Here is a 16,624-nt window from a genome sequence, read left to right as displayed (position 1 = left end):
TTTCTGTCTAGCCCACCTCAGCCCCCATACTAGGAAGAGGCTGGTGCCATCACTGCATATGCACAATAGAATTTTTCATGGTATCTAGTTCATCTACCATGAATAAGATGTTCTGGGTCACCACTACCTAGAACTGAACTGGTATATCTGAAGATATGTAATGTGCTGGAAGTAAATTTTGGATGACCAAATCATCACGGTATACATATTCAGCTTCTACTGAATACAGCTTTCATTGTAAAATGCAAAAAAAGACCAATTACAGGCATTATTGTGATTTCTATTAAGATTTCTATATTGTGATTTCTATTAAGACATTTCCAGTAGTTCTGGATTTACAGAAGACTATCATACTTTTTGTAATGCCAGTCTTACTTTTGTCAGAAGCTGATTTAGAAATACGTTAAATAACTGTATGTAAACAAATGCAGTTGATGCACATAGTTAAACATAAGCAGATGCTTAAAACATAAACTTTTTTAAACTTCTCATTTGATTCTTGGTTTGGCCCATAAAGTATCTGGTATGTACCTATACAATTGGTCTAATAGTTACACCTGGAAACTTTGTTAATGAACAGAAAATCTATTACAAAAATGACTTTGTTAAGTAGCCTTTTCCTTTCTCCATATAAATTCTGTGGTTTTCAAGCATAGGACACACATTGTATGAATCAGACCATTAAATATGAGTGTTTGGAATATTCCACAAGGTGCATTTCAGAAAGGTTTTTCAAAAAAATCCTAAAGTACATTAAGATAATTGCAATAGTCTAATGAGACATTCTCCTAAAAATGGCTTGTCTACTAGTGGTTTAATAGATGAAGGATTTTAAAGGGGTTATAGAGAAACAGTTACAGTAATCAGAGAAGAAAAAGTGCTGAAGGTATCATGAAGCCTCATAATTAAACCGAAGCTTACAGCTCAATTAAATTTCAGCATCATTATGCATAAAACATCAGTGGGCATCAGGAGTCCAATAAAAAGAGATGCTATCAATGTTAACAGCCAAAAGGTAAGACATAATATAGATTGGACCAAGTCTTCCAGATAAAGTCAAGAAAAATTGTGAATAAATTTGAAGTTGACGTACAATCCAAACAGTCACTAATAAGCTGATTAATACACGTTTGACATTGCAGATATAGCTACTGTATGACATAACTTTGCGCATGAGGTTATGCAAAACACAATAGATTAGTTTTCAGAAAAAAATGTGCACAACTGATTTATCGGGTACAAACAAGACAGAAGACACCTTTGACTGTCAATGCATCACTCTTACCTTTCAACCTTGTACCATATTTTTTATATTTAGACATGGACAGTCTGACCTTGATTTTGATTCTCATCTTCTGTGAAGCTTCAGTGATCAGTGGTATCATGTGGTAGCTCTTTCTGTTTCAAGATGTATATAATCATGTAACCCCTTTGCAAATACATAGAAAATACTGTATAATTAAGCAGTAACTGAACAATCAACAGATTATTTGGAATTATAAGTACACTGAGCTATTCAAGGTAGAGATCCCTCTATGTATGGCTGTTCTTGGTAGCCAATTGTTTTGCATTAAAGTGATGAACATACTACAAAATACTTGCTTTTATGTACCTCAGGGGAGCTGAGCATTAGAAAGCATTAAATCTGTTTTGAAAGCTCTGTAATGGAAAGGGTGGCACCGTAGTTCAAAGATTAATGAGACTACAACTTGAAAATTTTAGATCTTTTTCTATCAGATTTAGATCTTGCATGAAGATTCAGTTTCAGAAGGTAGGTGATAGATGAATTCCTTAAGGTGTAAATACAGTGTATGTATACACTTTAAAGTATTACTGTAAAATTCTTGTTGCTGTAAATAATAATAAATGGAAAAATACATATGGGGATAAATCTGTGTGATGGAAATTAGCAACTGTGATGCTACACACACGCACACAGTGATAAACTGTAGCTTTTTACGTCTTTTTCTATGTAAGAAGGAGCAGTTTCTTCCAGTTACATCACCTAACGAATTAAGAACGCATTACCTTTTGCAATCAAAGTTTCGGTAATGGGAATGTTAAGGTAAGGTGTGATGGGAGCTATAATGAAGTGATAAGAGTATTACAGAAAGAGAGGAGAGACCTTGGCCTGATTATGTATTTTACACAGACAGAGTAACATTCAGTTACTGCTAGATTAATACCAATAGGTTTTCTTGTCTGATATAAATGAATAAGTAGAATCAAGTACAGTAAATAAGTACAATCAATGGGACTTGTTTTTGTTATGAAAAAGTCCACAAATGGCAGCAAGGGAGGATAGGGGCTGCTGACAGTGGCATATATTTGGATCCAAATTTTTTTGGTACATATATTTGAGCAATTCCCATTGTCTTCAATAGGAGCTACATGTACGGTTGCTCAGGAATTTTTTAACAAACTGTTTTTGTCAGAAAAAGCTGATGGGTCAACACTGAACCTTTTTGGGATGACTTTTATGGATTTTGGAAAACATTTTGTTTGCAAAATTTTCTCTGGTCCAAGATGAAATTTAAGACCTAGGAGAGAGATCCAGATGTCATTCCCAAGAAAAGCTTGCTGGTCATGGGACTCCCTAAGGTACAGGAGAACTAAGTTTTAAATACCATTTGCTTGATTAGAACCAAAGACTTGAGCCTGACTCTGCAACAGTACAAGGGAGTTCCCTGGCCACGTCACTATTGAATTTTCTGAGATTCTGATATTAAGGGAGACAATTAAACCAGAGAGAAAGCAAAAAACGTGTTCTCTCACCCAGCAGTTAGAACATCCTGCATCAAGGATTGGTGAGATAGTAAAAGGTTCCTACAGAAAAGAATCAGACCATCTGTGTGCTGGTGTTTATCCCTTTTGTGTCCATTTATAGTGAAAATAAAGGTAGGCGGATTTAATTAAGGGTCTGTTATTCTATATAGAAATATCTTCCAGAGTTTTGAATATTAGTTACATTTAACTTAAATTTAATAGTTGCGTGGTAAATGGTATTGAACTTTGATATTAGTCAGAACAAAATTAATTCCTTACATAAGATTTTTGGTGGGTGTTGTTATAGTGATGTCACTACCCGGCATTTCACTTCTTGTAAATCAGTAAATTCTTGGTACAGTTGAAGAGTGTCAGAAGCATGCTATTATACAAGAAACAAGTGAATACCAAAAATTCAGCAGAGGGGGGGAGAAAACCTGCTGTTATAGGATAATGCTAGTATCTCTGAGAAATTGTCCATATTTTAATTCAAAATGTTCAAATAAGGCACTTTTTGAGGAAAAAGTCTTGTTGGTGATTGCATCTCTACTGATACTAGAAAAGAGGCAAATGAATGGGTTTTTTCCTCCAGACTTTTTAGTCATTCCCAACCCCAAAGAGAGTTACCCCAGAGGACGTTAAAGCCCAAGGCTGAAAGAGTAGCCCCATAAATTCACATATAAAACTCCCATTAATTGTAGGAAAGCCAGGATGTTGTGCCAGGGCCAGAAAGTGAAATATTGGAATAAGGACAAAAGTCAGGATATGCGTTGATTCACATTTACTCTGTTGGAGTCGATAGAGACACTACTCTGCATTTAGGTCATTTTACAGTAGTCAGTTCCTGCAGTTCTTGAGTCAGCGTTAGTTTATCTAAACATATTAAAGCATGCAGAGTGAACTCACTCATAGAAGAACTTCTTCAATGTTAAGTGTTACAGCATGGATGAATTTGGCCCATTGTATGTAAAACTGTCCAATGCCCTCGGTCCCTTGTTGCAAAACCAAAACCATCATGTCTGTTAGGATTCAATGGTAAGCCCCCACGAAGGAAGTTTTCTTGAATTTAACATATTTTGTTAGCTTTTTATTCTCCATTAAAAATACACAGGATATTAAATACAAGAAGGAACGTAACAATAATGTCAAGGGTCTCACTAAATCAACAAAATCAAGAAATTCTTATATTCCACTTCCTAGGTTTTCCACAATATACTCTGATACCTGATGTTCTGACTACTGTAACACACTGACCTAACTGAGTGGAGGATGAAGGGCCCAATATTTCATCTTTGTGTGTGTGTGTTTATATTTCCCAGAAGATGCTGTTAGTAGCATGGAAAAATTGTATTATAAGGAAATCATATAAGAACAAATTCCCTTTCCCCAAGTAACTGGGTATTGTCTTGCAGCTGGGAGGCAGAAAACATATTGGTTGAAAACATTACAATATTTAAAAACCACATGGAATTGTAAAAATTGGAAAGAGTCCTCTACATCTTTTATAAAATGGTTAATCAGTTGATCCTTAACAACTGCTACGTATAGTACAGTGAGTTTATAATTCACATCTGTAGGCTTGAGCAATGATCCCTGAGGACGGTCAGAAGAACAGATTGGAATATTGGAAAGAAAAGGGAAAAAATATCAATTCATCATTTAGTTTTACTTTTTTCCTTATTAATTTCCTCTCTCTGGTGAAAATAAAATTTGATCTCTCTTTCTTGCTGATGGAAGTGAAAAAATATAGTTTTGGAATAGATCATGGAACAATTATTATTATACTGGTTTGCTACTTGTAGTGAGAAAATGCTGTCCCCAGAACCCCCAGCTATATTTTGCTAAATTAAAAATTCAGAGCTGCTCAGTGTTGAGAGAAATGAATAGTTTATTTTTCATTCCTTTTAATGACAATCTAACAATGGCCCCATGACTTGCCAGTGCATTCCAAAAATTTCATGCTGTCATCATAAAAACCTGACTGTAGCAGAATCTGTCTGGCATTGGACATACCCTGAGTGACCCTAAACTCTCACGAAGATCCCCAGTGATAAGAAAAAGAAAAATACAGTAAAAATAGAGAAATATGTAAACTGCTTCAGTGACAGAAAAATACTCTCTGGAGGATGTCATTCATTTCTTTCTAGTCTTTCATAACTGTCAGTGGCATCAGCTTTCTGAACTTTTCTTTTGTTTTTGTTCAACAGGAAACACAGTAGAATTTAGTAGTCACTTTAAAAATAAAAAAAAGTGACGAAGCCAAATTCTTTCCACTTATTCTACCCTTGGACTGCTATATTATCAGTCCATTGTCAGTATTTTAGCAAAAAAGCATGATTTAACCCTTTCTATTATCACTAGATGCTGCTGAGAATGAACTCCTCTGATAGACATTCGTTTTCCAGGGTTTGGCTAAAATAAAACAAGAGATTCTGTTTCAAGGTAAACTAACAAATAATGTTTTATATAAAAACAGAGAAGTCTTACCAGAGCCCCACATGGGATAAAAGGAAATGCCTTATTTGTTCTCTCTCTTTTTAGTCTGAATACCAAATGGCTCAAATTCAGTTCCCACTTGCTTATAATGGCCTATAAATTATAATGGGGATGAAATCAACTGATTCTATAGGAGCTGAAAGTGTTCTAAGGAAATGACTCTATAAACCCATAAATCTTTTAATGAAATTGATGCAAAATTTACCTCTTGTCTGACTGAAGTTGCAATTTTATGACTGAAAACATGAACCTTAACTCTTCCAACATAGAAAAGGCAAGTTTATTTAAAAAATAAACAAATATATTATTTTCTATATTTAAGAGAATACTAGAGTTTGGAGGAGCTTAACTCACCATTTTTGAGCTCAGGGTAATACCAGTATTTCTGTGCTTTGTTTGGTTTAATCTATAGAAGTTTGTAGGAAGGATATGAGTTTTTGTTGAAGTCTTGAGATCTGCTGCTGCGGTTGTTACCTTCAATGTGGCTCCAAGCTGAAACAAAGATCTCTCCAGTTGAATGGTCAATATGTATGGGAATGAATAGCTCATATCAGCTGTCATAGACACTGACCTTAGTAGAAATGCACTCAGGTGAATGAGATTAGAATTTGACTCAGTATGTCTGTGGCATCTGGAGAAAATTGTTTTGTAGGCATTGTTGGAAGTGAGTGACAGATATGTACATTTTTATAATTTAATTCCACAACAATTCACTGTTCATAGGTTCACAGAAGTAGGAATTAGGGGCCAGAAGGGACCTCACATCAGGTCTAGCTCTGCTGCTCTTAGGCAGGAAAGAAAAGGCTGCTGGGGTCAGATGATCACAGCAAGGTGCATGTCCAGTCATCTTTTGAAGATCTCCAGGGCAGGTGACTGCACAACTTCTGCGGGGAGTTTGTTCCAGACTCTGGACCCTGAAACCGTAAAGAAGTTTTTTTCTTATATTCAATTGGAATCGATCTAGCAGTTTATGTCCATTATTCCTTGTCTTCCCCTGGTTGCCTTGGTGAACAGATGCTCTCCCAGCACCTGATGTTCACCTCTTGTATACTTATAGGCTGCCACCAAGTCCTCACTAAGTCTTCTCTTCTCCAGGCTGAACAGTCCTATATCCTTCAGCCTCTCCTCATATGTCCTGCCCTCCAGATCTCTAATCATATGTGTGGTCCTCCTTTCAACTCCCTCAAGCTTCTCCACATCCTTTGTGAAGTGTGGCACCTAGAATTGGACCCAGTACTCCAGCTGTGGCCTCACCAAGCCGGAGCAGAGTGGGAGGCTGACATCCTTAGCCTTCCTTGCGATGCATCACTCGATACTTGCCAGTGCATTGTTCGCTCTGTCGGATATAGCACTGCATTGGTAGCTCATGTTCATTCTGTGGTCGATTGTGACCCCTGAGTCTCTTCCAGTTGTGGTGGTAGCTAGTGTAAGTGCCTATAAGTGTGTTGCAGAATATTTTTCCCCAGGTGGAGCACTTTGCATTTCTTGGTGTTAAACATCATAAAGTTTTGATCTGCCTACCTTACAAGCCTGTCCAGGTCGGCCTGTATTTGAAATTCTGTAATTTGGACACATTCCCTTGACCTAAACAGTTTTTTCTGAGAAATGCACTGGCGTTTACCCATAGCTGAAGAAATAAGTAAACAGTAGTTTAATAGGAATAGAGAAGATACTTTCTTTAGTCTGAGAACCATTATTATGACCTTCTCTTCTGTCAAACTCTCCTCTAAAAGATAATGGTCACGCATGTGTTTCTTATTGTCCCATCAGGGAGATGAAGGAATGGGAAGTACTTTTCTCCATGGTCACTTAACTTGACCTGTAATTTAGACAGCAAGTGGTACTTACACTTGTAGACATCCCTTCCCTGTATAGTCAGGTACTTCATCCATGTTCAGATTCCAGCAGTCCAGAAAACTAGAAGCTCAAAGCAAGATCCCCTAGTCTGAAGGATGTAATGCTTCATTAAACACATCAAAATTCCTGTATCTGAAGGATATATTAAGGAATGCTAACTTTAGGTGAATTAATCCCTTTCCCTTTTAATAGAAGGCACACCTGTTACTTCAGTACTGACATTTTATAGGTCTTTTTGTGTTCCCATTACTGTAGTATCTTGCAAACATGAACAAATCTAGCTTCATCACAGCCTGAGAAGTAATGTGAGGAAGATGTAAGTGCTTTCATCTCTATTCCTGCAGTAGAACTTTCACTTCCTTTACCCATATCCTTCACATCTGTGAAACTTACATTTCTTAGGACAAGTTTTCTTTAAAACAAAACAAAACAGTAATTTATCTAGTTTATTTCTTTCAAAATGGAGTTCTTAAAGTACATCTTGCAGATAGATTATCTGTCCCTCACAGCAAAGCCTCACAATGGGAGTCTAATAATTGCTCTTTTTCTAATTTCACTAAATGAGTTATAATTATTTTATGTCTGTTTTATGGTTACTGAATAGTATTAACCTAAGCTCTAATTATAATATAGCTTTCAAAGAAATGTATGGACACTGAATTGATAGACTGCCAGCTTATGTAGGAACATCACATAAAGCAGATATACAGCTAATAGTTTAAGGCATAGCATGTTAAAATTCAGGGGCACAACTCATTCATGAATAAGTAACAGGGTGTAAATTCATTGACTCTTTTTATAGCAGACCAGATAAATGGGAACATGAACACATGATTAATACACGTCAAGATGAATGTACAGTTAAAGACAAAGATGGTATCTACCGATGTGATTGGAAGTGTTGATTATAATTTGATAGTAACATCAGTCAATATAATAACGATAACGACTAACTTAATATCTTTTGGTGTATTATGAATTGTATCATATTGAACAAATAAACATTACGAGTGGGATTGTAATGAATTATGCTAATAATTCTATGTATTTGACAGGTGACAGTGCCACATTTTGAAATAGAATTTTTTGTTTTTTTACTTTTGCCATTTAAAATGTGTTAACAAAAGGAAATGTAGAAAACTCTTTATTGATATCTGATACTATGCTATACTTGGTTTCCATTAAAAAAAATTAGGAAATGGCTATAAAATAAGCAAACTTTTTTTCCAAGTATACTGCTGTGTGGCAGATTCCTCCTCTGACCAGCTGTAGGCAAATGCTCATTTTTAAAGGTGACCACTGTTGTCTGAAATTCATTTTTCTTTAGAATTAGTTTCCCTTTAAGCACTGCATATAATAAAAGAAGCAGCTGATTTTCCAGATAAAGGTATAGGTGACGAGACAGACCTGTGACTGAAGGCAGAATCTGGCACGTTAAATCGGGAAGAATGTTAACAGTCAGGGAGGAAAGGACAGATCTCGACTCCGTGGCTTGCCCAGGAGAAGTGTCCCAGATAGAGTATCATGGTTTAATTTCATTGTGGGCAATCAGAGTTGGAAATTGGACAGGTGGAGGGAAGGATTTCAGTATCTATGCAGGGCCTGTCAATCCGCCTCAGTGACATGGAGATTACTTCTGCCAAAGTGATGTGTGTGACACATAGATTCAGATCTGGGTTCATGCTGGTATAGGACAAAACATCTTAACTAGTTGTTATTTCCATGCAAACCCCCAATGAAAAAAGGATCCACATGGCAAGAGCCTGTTAGAGCCCTTGTTGTACAAACTATAATGGTGGTCATAGAACAGTTCCAAAAGAATTCCATGTTTTTAAGGGAAAGATCTCTTCTTTTTGGTCTCCCATGGGCATATTAAATACTGTATAATGATCTCATGGACTGAGAAGCAGCCTGTACATGGATTCCCAGAAACTGAACTCAAATCAGTATACCATTGAGTTGAAATTAGGGATCACTTAACTACCTGGCACTACTATTACCTAACGTCTTTCCTACAAAATAGAATTAAATACAGCTTCAGTTAAGCAGCAGAGATTATACTGGCTAATGTTAAGCTAAATTTGTTTTCTTGGAGATGCTCTGATTCAACCTATTCTGCTTTGCATATTTGACTCTGTCTAGATTTGTCCTTGTGTTTAAAAAGCCAAACCACTTAGTAATAGCCTACTCAAAACTAACTGTACCCAGGCTGCATAAGTCCAGACTTACAACTTTCCCACTGTTTCACTCAATTGATATCAACTTCAATAAAATTAGCCAGAAAGTAAATAGTAACCTTAGCTTTGCTATGCTTAGAGTTTTCACAGACATAGCTCTGTCTCAAAAATTTAAACTACCAATTTGCTCTGCCCACTGAGGCTCATCAACATCCCTTATATCCAAGGGGAAATTAATGTGCTACTCTTGCTATAATGAATAAGCAAGACTCATGCAGCATTTCCTTTTTGGTTTCTAACACCCGTTAACAGTGTGAGTCAATGGAAGAAAATAATTGAGGCTAGGCTGTCAAATATAAGAAATGAATGGATGTATAATAATGGACAGCCCATATTTTGCTTTCACATAAATTGCTGAAGCCACATTGATTCCTGGGGTTATCCCCAAATGAGTAAGACTGGCATTTTTGGGCACACAACTTCATACATTTCTGCCATGATTTTCAGAAATGTGGGGAATCCAGAGCTCCTGTAGACTTTAAGTAGCTTAGCCTCTCAAGCATCTCAGTTGCTTTTAAAATGTCAGGAATGTTTAAACATGTCAACCCTTGTCACGTGCAGAAGCATGGTACTAAACTAAGTGGATCTGTACTCCGATTATAGGTTGCAGCTTTGCTTATGTGTTGTTCCCCAGAGGGTTCTAGGAGTTACCTTGCCTTGCTTCCTGCATAGATCAGTTGAATATAAGATGTTCTCTGCACTGCCTTCCAAAGTTCACCTGTACAATTTCATCTGGAGTATGACCCAGAAACATGAAGAAATGAAAGTATACTTCTAATTAAGTAATTGATCAGACTGAGTAGTAGTTTGGTAAGGGCAGCAACTGCTTAAGGAAATAAAAAAAAGGGCAGGTTCTAATTATAACTAGCACCGTTGCATCTAATGTATAAAATGCAAAAGGAATAAGTTAGAAATCCCTACTCAAGTCCACCATCCCGATTAGTGTGAGTCTGTATGGCTTATGTTTGATCATGGGTTTAGATTTTAAGGGTCCATCCTAAGCTTAGAGTTAAAAAAAGTTTTGTTTGAATTATTCTCAGACTAAACAAATTGAATGTGTAAAACACACCTGGCCCTTATCTAACTAACAGCTAAACCGTGGAGTATAAGAACTAAATAAAACATTTCCTGGTACTATGTGATTTTTCTTTTCCTGGAGGTTTATTTTTTAGACCCAAAGTCGGTGTCTTAATTACTTAAAGGTCCCCAGATTTATTCCGTTGTATGAAATTAAATATAAATTGTTTACTGGATTTAAAGGGGGAGGGCAATTATATGCTGTCTTATTTTTAATATTCCTCTCTCATATCTGCTGTGGCTGGACAGAAATTTCAAGCAACAGTTCTTGGAAAACATATGGAGAAGCACATTGAAAGTGTTGTAAGGTAAGTTAATAGTAGCAGATGCCAGGATGTCTGGCTGCTGTTTATCCTAAGGAGCCTTGCATTCTTTATGTTTTGAATTTATTCTATTGTAACCATTTTCAGTTCAGTTTTGTTTGGCAATATATCCTTGTTTCTAGAGGTGTCTGCACTTATTTGACTACAGAAAATATTTACTTTTCTAAAGGGCAGCTTAACCTTTGTTTAAATTTGAGGTGAACTAAAGGTCATTATAATTATTTGCTGTATTATTTGTGTCACGTTTGAGTTATTATGAAGACTGCACACACATCGCCCTTTTTTAGAAAACTACTTTGAAAAAAAGCAAAAGCACAACTTCAGGTTTTGCATCTGGAATATAGTTTCATAGTTTCATAGTTTCATAGTTAGTAGGGTCGGAAGGGACCTGTGCAGATCGAGTCCCACCCCTGCCATGGCAGGAAAGAGTACTGGGGTCAAACAACCCCAGCAAGCTGATTGTCTAGCCTTGTCTTACAGACTCCCAGGGTAGGAGCCTGCACCACTTCACTTGGAAGTTGGTTCCAGGCCCTAGCCGCCCTGACAGTGAAGTAGCGCCTCCTGATGTCTAATCTGAATTTACCCTCTGCCAGCTTGTGACTGTTATTCCTCGTCACTCTTGGTAGTGCTCAAGGGAACAGGGATTTCCCCAATGCCTGCTGATGCCCCCTGACTAGTTTGTAACAGGCCACTAGATCCCCCCTCAGCCTTCTCTTGTGGAGGCTGAACAGGTTCAGGTCCCGTTCCCTCTCCTCGTAGGGCCTGCCCTGCTGTTGGATGGAACCGATCACTGGCACAGAAACGTTCAGTGTTTGCTCTGGGACTCTGATCGATTGAAGAGGGAGGAGGTCGAGGTTTGCTTTTCCAGAGGAAGGGAGAGAGATGGGAAATTTAACATGGCAGTTAATTCTACTTTGTTTTCTACAGCCAGCATCCAGGAATTGGGCAGAACTGGGTTCAAGGACTAACCTGAAAGAACCACATCCAGTTATAGCAAGAAAAAACCCACAGTAGTGGTGGAGAGATGCTGGACTGAGGATGTTTTTGGGAGGTGCCACAATGTTTCTGTTCATAGAGCGCTGTATGAAGGATGTAAGAAATACTGTTTGAGAGTTTATTTCCTCCATAGCTTCTTAACTCCCCCATGCAGTTCCTAATGCAATGCTGTTCTATAAAGAAGTAAAGAAATTCTTCATGTATAAACTGGAAAGTGGTAAATTGGAGTCAGAGGAAACCTCATTGTTTTACACAATTGCCTTACAAAAAGTTGCAACAAAAGTCTTCCAGTGAGAGCTGGGGAGCTCAATCTCTTCATGAGGTGGCTTGATTATAGTGTCTGAGTAATGTTACAGTGGGGAGGGTGATTAACCTGAGTAAGTATCTGAGTAATGTTAATGGGGAGGCTGATTAACCATTTTAGTGACCTGGCAGAGATTTTAGAATCTCTCTCTCGGTACCTTTTGAGATTTGATTAAGTTTTAGTCAACGCAACTAAACAGGACTTTGAAGCATCTGGTAGAAACATTGCAAATAATGACATGAAAGAAAGTAGTCATGTTGAAAATGGTGTATTTCATTCAAGTAAACAGAAAAGGCCAGCAATGATGGTATAGTATTGGTAACTGTAAGTACAGCATCATCTTCCAGGAGTACTACAGTGGCATAGTTATGTACAGCAAAACGCATGTGTAAAGGGTAATGGGGCTAGCCAGGGCACAAGGGTGCTACAGTGCAAAGGCTGCCTGCTAATTAGCCCCACACTGTAGGACACTTGTGCCCCAGCCAGGACCTCTGCGGTATGTTGAGCCAGGGCAGAGCAGCCCCAGGCTGGCAGGCTGTCTTCCTGGGCCCCCTGCCAACCGGGGCTGCTTCACCCCGGCTCAACATGCTATAGTCCTGGGTGCATGTGTAAATACTGCATCCAGGAACAATAAATCCTGGCATGAATTGTGCTAGAGTTTATTGCTACATGCTAATTTCATTCATAAATGCACCCAGTGATGTTGGAGAAGGACCTTGTGAAGGATTTTATGGAGGTAAAAAAAAATGCATGGGACTCCATGAAGAAAAGGAAAGGCACAGCCCTACTTTCTACGGTTCGAGTCTCAGAATATTTATATTGTCTTCAAAAACACTTGGTGTTTTATTGTAACCAAACTTAAATGTGTCCTTTGTTCTTAAAGGTCTTATCTTTCATTATCAGAAAATATTGTTGGATTTTTAAATGTCAAAACTTAGACATACAACTGGATTTTTCGGACTAAAGGATGGATGGATTTGAGAGAAATAATTCAAATCTCTATTGATTTTGCTGAAGTAAGCAGAATTTTAACCTATTTCAAGTGGAGCAGGATCAGAACCAGTGTAATTGTAACCATTACACTGGATATAAGGCTCAAATGGCCTGTGTATCTTTTGGCAGCCTACCCTTATGGTGAGATATATTGAGTATATATTCCCTTGTTGAAGGAAGGACTTTAAGTAAATAGGAGCTGCACCAGAACTTTTTGTCACATACTCAGGTTGGATCATTTGACTATCTTGCACTGAGATATTAATCCCCATTTGAGAAGTTAGCACTTCTGTCACAGGTAGTATGGATGGCTGCATTTAGTTCCTCCTCAGTTCGAGGTGGATGTAATTCCCACAATGAAAGGCCTGGCTGCTGACAAGATCACCCTTTAGTTTTGTCTGTATTGATTTGTTGCAATATTTCTGGTCTAATGCTCACCATTTGTAAAATGTTATATTGTGTAAATAAAGCTGCCACCTCTACCTTCAGATAGTAGCATGGAACTGAGTTAATTTTAAGGGGGAAGGAAGGGGGAAAGTAGGACATGCTAACATTAAATTTCTGGATATATATCTGACAGATACCACGCAAACTCCCCACGTTGTAATGCTTATGTGCCACTGTAACCTTTAATAGTCTGAATTAAGGTATCATTACTATGCTGTTCAATTCTAGGACTTTGAGCAAATTAATATAGCAGCTATGCTGTTTGTGTACTGCTATCATCAGAGCTGCGCTCAACACATAATGAACTGTTAATATGATTTGGGACAGAAAACAATGTGTTTGGCATGGATTTTGTTCTTTTATTAGATAGAAACAAATATTTATCCACTTATGATTCATTGAAAGTATATACAGGAAGATTAAAATTTGGGGGGAAAAGTCTTGTATCACTGCAGTAGAGATTGCATCTCAGAGTACATACTAAATATACTAAAAGGGTTTTCAAAATGGAATTTAATTGTGAATATATATATATATATATATATAGATATGCAACTGGTAGAGGGTTTGTGAAACTGATTAGCTTGAGTAGCTTTATGATTCCTTTATTTAGAGGGAAATAACACATTACTTTGTAACATCGTGAAAAAGGGAAATTATTTGAATGGACATAGTACTCTTATGTTTCTATGTGGTCAGACTCCGCTATCCTTTTTTGGGTACAGGTTACAATGGTGTAAATAAAATACCTCATAAGGACATATGGTGCACATCTACACATGCTATTATGGAGCAGTAATAAACTGTGGAGCTTATTGCTGCCCAGTTTATTGCTCATGGTCATGCCATCTGCATGTGCACCTAGGACCACAGCATGTTGAGCTTAGTCAGAGCAGCCCTGGCTGGCAGGGGGCCCAGGGCTGCTCCACAGCAGCCTCAGGAGCACCCTGCCAGCTTGGGGCTGCTCTGACTGGGCTCAGACTGCTGTGGAGGGGCTGGCTAGGGCACAAGGCTGCCTCCTGTCTCCAACAGTGGAAGTAATAGACACTTTAGAGGGAGAGTATATGTACAGAAAATATCTAGAGTGACCCAGTTGCTGACAGCCTCCTCCTTTGGCATCCGTCATCATTATTGGAAGACTATCAGAGGGATACCTCATCTTTTACAAGAAGATATAGGATGATTAGCATTTGATAAAGAATAGAAATAGTCATTATGCAAATGGACTTTTGGTCAAGGGCAACATTTCTGTCTTTTGAAGAGGTGCCACATCATATTTAATGTCAAGTATCCTGCATTTACTGGTCAAAAGATTGTGTCATACAGGAGTTATGATGCTATGTCTATACTAGACACCTTACTCAACCACAGGCAAATGGTAAATACAAATGGAATCATGTCAGAATAGCAGGAGGTTTTATGTGGAGTCCCACAGGGGTCTGTCTTGGTCCAAAGTTGTTAAATGTTAATGATTTGGATGGTAGAATGGAGACCTTCCTGAGCAAATTTTATGACACAAAATTGGGAAGACTTATAAGCACACTAGAAGACCAGAGTGCTATTTGGAAGGACCTGGATAGATTGGAAAATCAACAGAATAAAGTTCAGTGCTGATAAAAAGTGCTACATGGGAAGAATCATCAAATCCAAATTCAAAATACACGGCTAGATTTGGAAGCCTTGTGGAGAAAATTCTGGGGTCTAGGAGGATCACAGACTCAACTTGAGTCTTCAGCATAAAAAAGTGAATGCAGTTTTGGGTTGCATTAGGTGCAAGACACAGAAGGTGATAGTGCCACATTATGTGACTTTACTGGTTCGGCCTCTTCTAGACTATTGTATACAGTTTTGGGCTCTGAATTTAAAGAGAATGTGGAGAAGTTAGCGAGGGTCCAGAGATGTGCAATCAAAATGGTAATGGGCTTGGAAGAAAAGCTACATAAGAAGCTGAAAGAAATTGGTATGTTGAACTTGCAGAAATGGCAATTAACTGGGGACATGATAGCAATCAATGATAGCAATACCTCAAGGACTTCCCTGAAGAAAAAGACAACACCTTTTCTCCATTGCTGCATAGAATAGGATATGTAGCAAAGGCTTCGAGTTGCAACAAAGAAGGTTTAAATTGGATATGTGGAAGAACGTCAATGTTAGCACAGTGAGGCAGTGGAATAGACTGCCTAGGGAAGTTGTGGAATCTGTTTCGTTAGAAGCTTTTAAGAAGAATTTGGACAAGCATCAGTCAGGGATGATTTTGGAGTATGCTATGAAGAGCACCAGCTCAAAGCCAAGGAGACCCACAAAAATGTATTGCTTGGAGATTACAAGAAGGTGGAAACTGGAGGAGACTATACTCAGCACCAGGAGAATGAAACAAACCCTTACAGTTGGCTGAGTTATAAGATTTAAAGGAGCTGGGATAAGTTTATAGAGGTGACATGGGGCCAGGAAGGAAATGTTTCCTGTCCCCTTGCTTTAGGTGTCAAGTCTGGGGGGGGGGCTTCTGTTTTGTTTATTGAGGTGTGTTTGTTTTTTTTCTCCTCAGAAACATTGGGTGTTGGCTGCAGCCAATGCTGGGGTTTGGACTTGGGTATGCCAATGCTCCTGAAAGGCATAAAAGACCCAGATGTGCCCAGTCTTGATCTACTGCTTCAGGTTAGACCAATTGCAATGTTTTCGATCGACACCATTGTCAGATTATCATAGACTGTGGGGAGTTTGCAGCCCTCTGGGTAAGGAAACATAGTCCTGTTCCTTGGATCACTCAAGTGACAAGTGATTTTAACACAACACTTCTTGTTCTTGCATCAGCAAGACATTGACAGTGCCCTGCTTTACTTGAGGCAGGTTAGGGTGTTTTGGGTTATTTGGGGGCATTGTGCTTGATAGGGTTGCCCTTGTGGTTTTAAAAATAGTTCAGACTAGAGCTGTCCAGCTTTTGAGTGCATAAATCCCTACTGTGCAGGCTCACTAGGTCCCTAGGGACAGGGGCTGGGAGCCAGAGAAGGGATGAGAAACTCAGAAACCTTGGCCGCAGCAGCAGCAGCAGCAGATGTGGCAAGGGGAGAGGCAGCTACGTGGACAGGAGCCTCCATTCTGCAAATTAACCCTTCACAGGCTGTGAGCTG

Source organism: Crocodylus porosus, unplaced genomic scaffold, assembly GCF_001723895.1.
Source record: "Crocodylus porosus isolate Cpor-Errol unplaced genomic scaffold, CroPor_comp1, whole genome shotgun sequence".
Classification (NCBI taxonomy): Eukaryota; Metazoa; Chordata; order Crocodylia; family Crocodylidae; genus Crocodylus; species Crocodylus porosus.
This window is presented reverse-complemented; position numbering follows the sequence as displayed.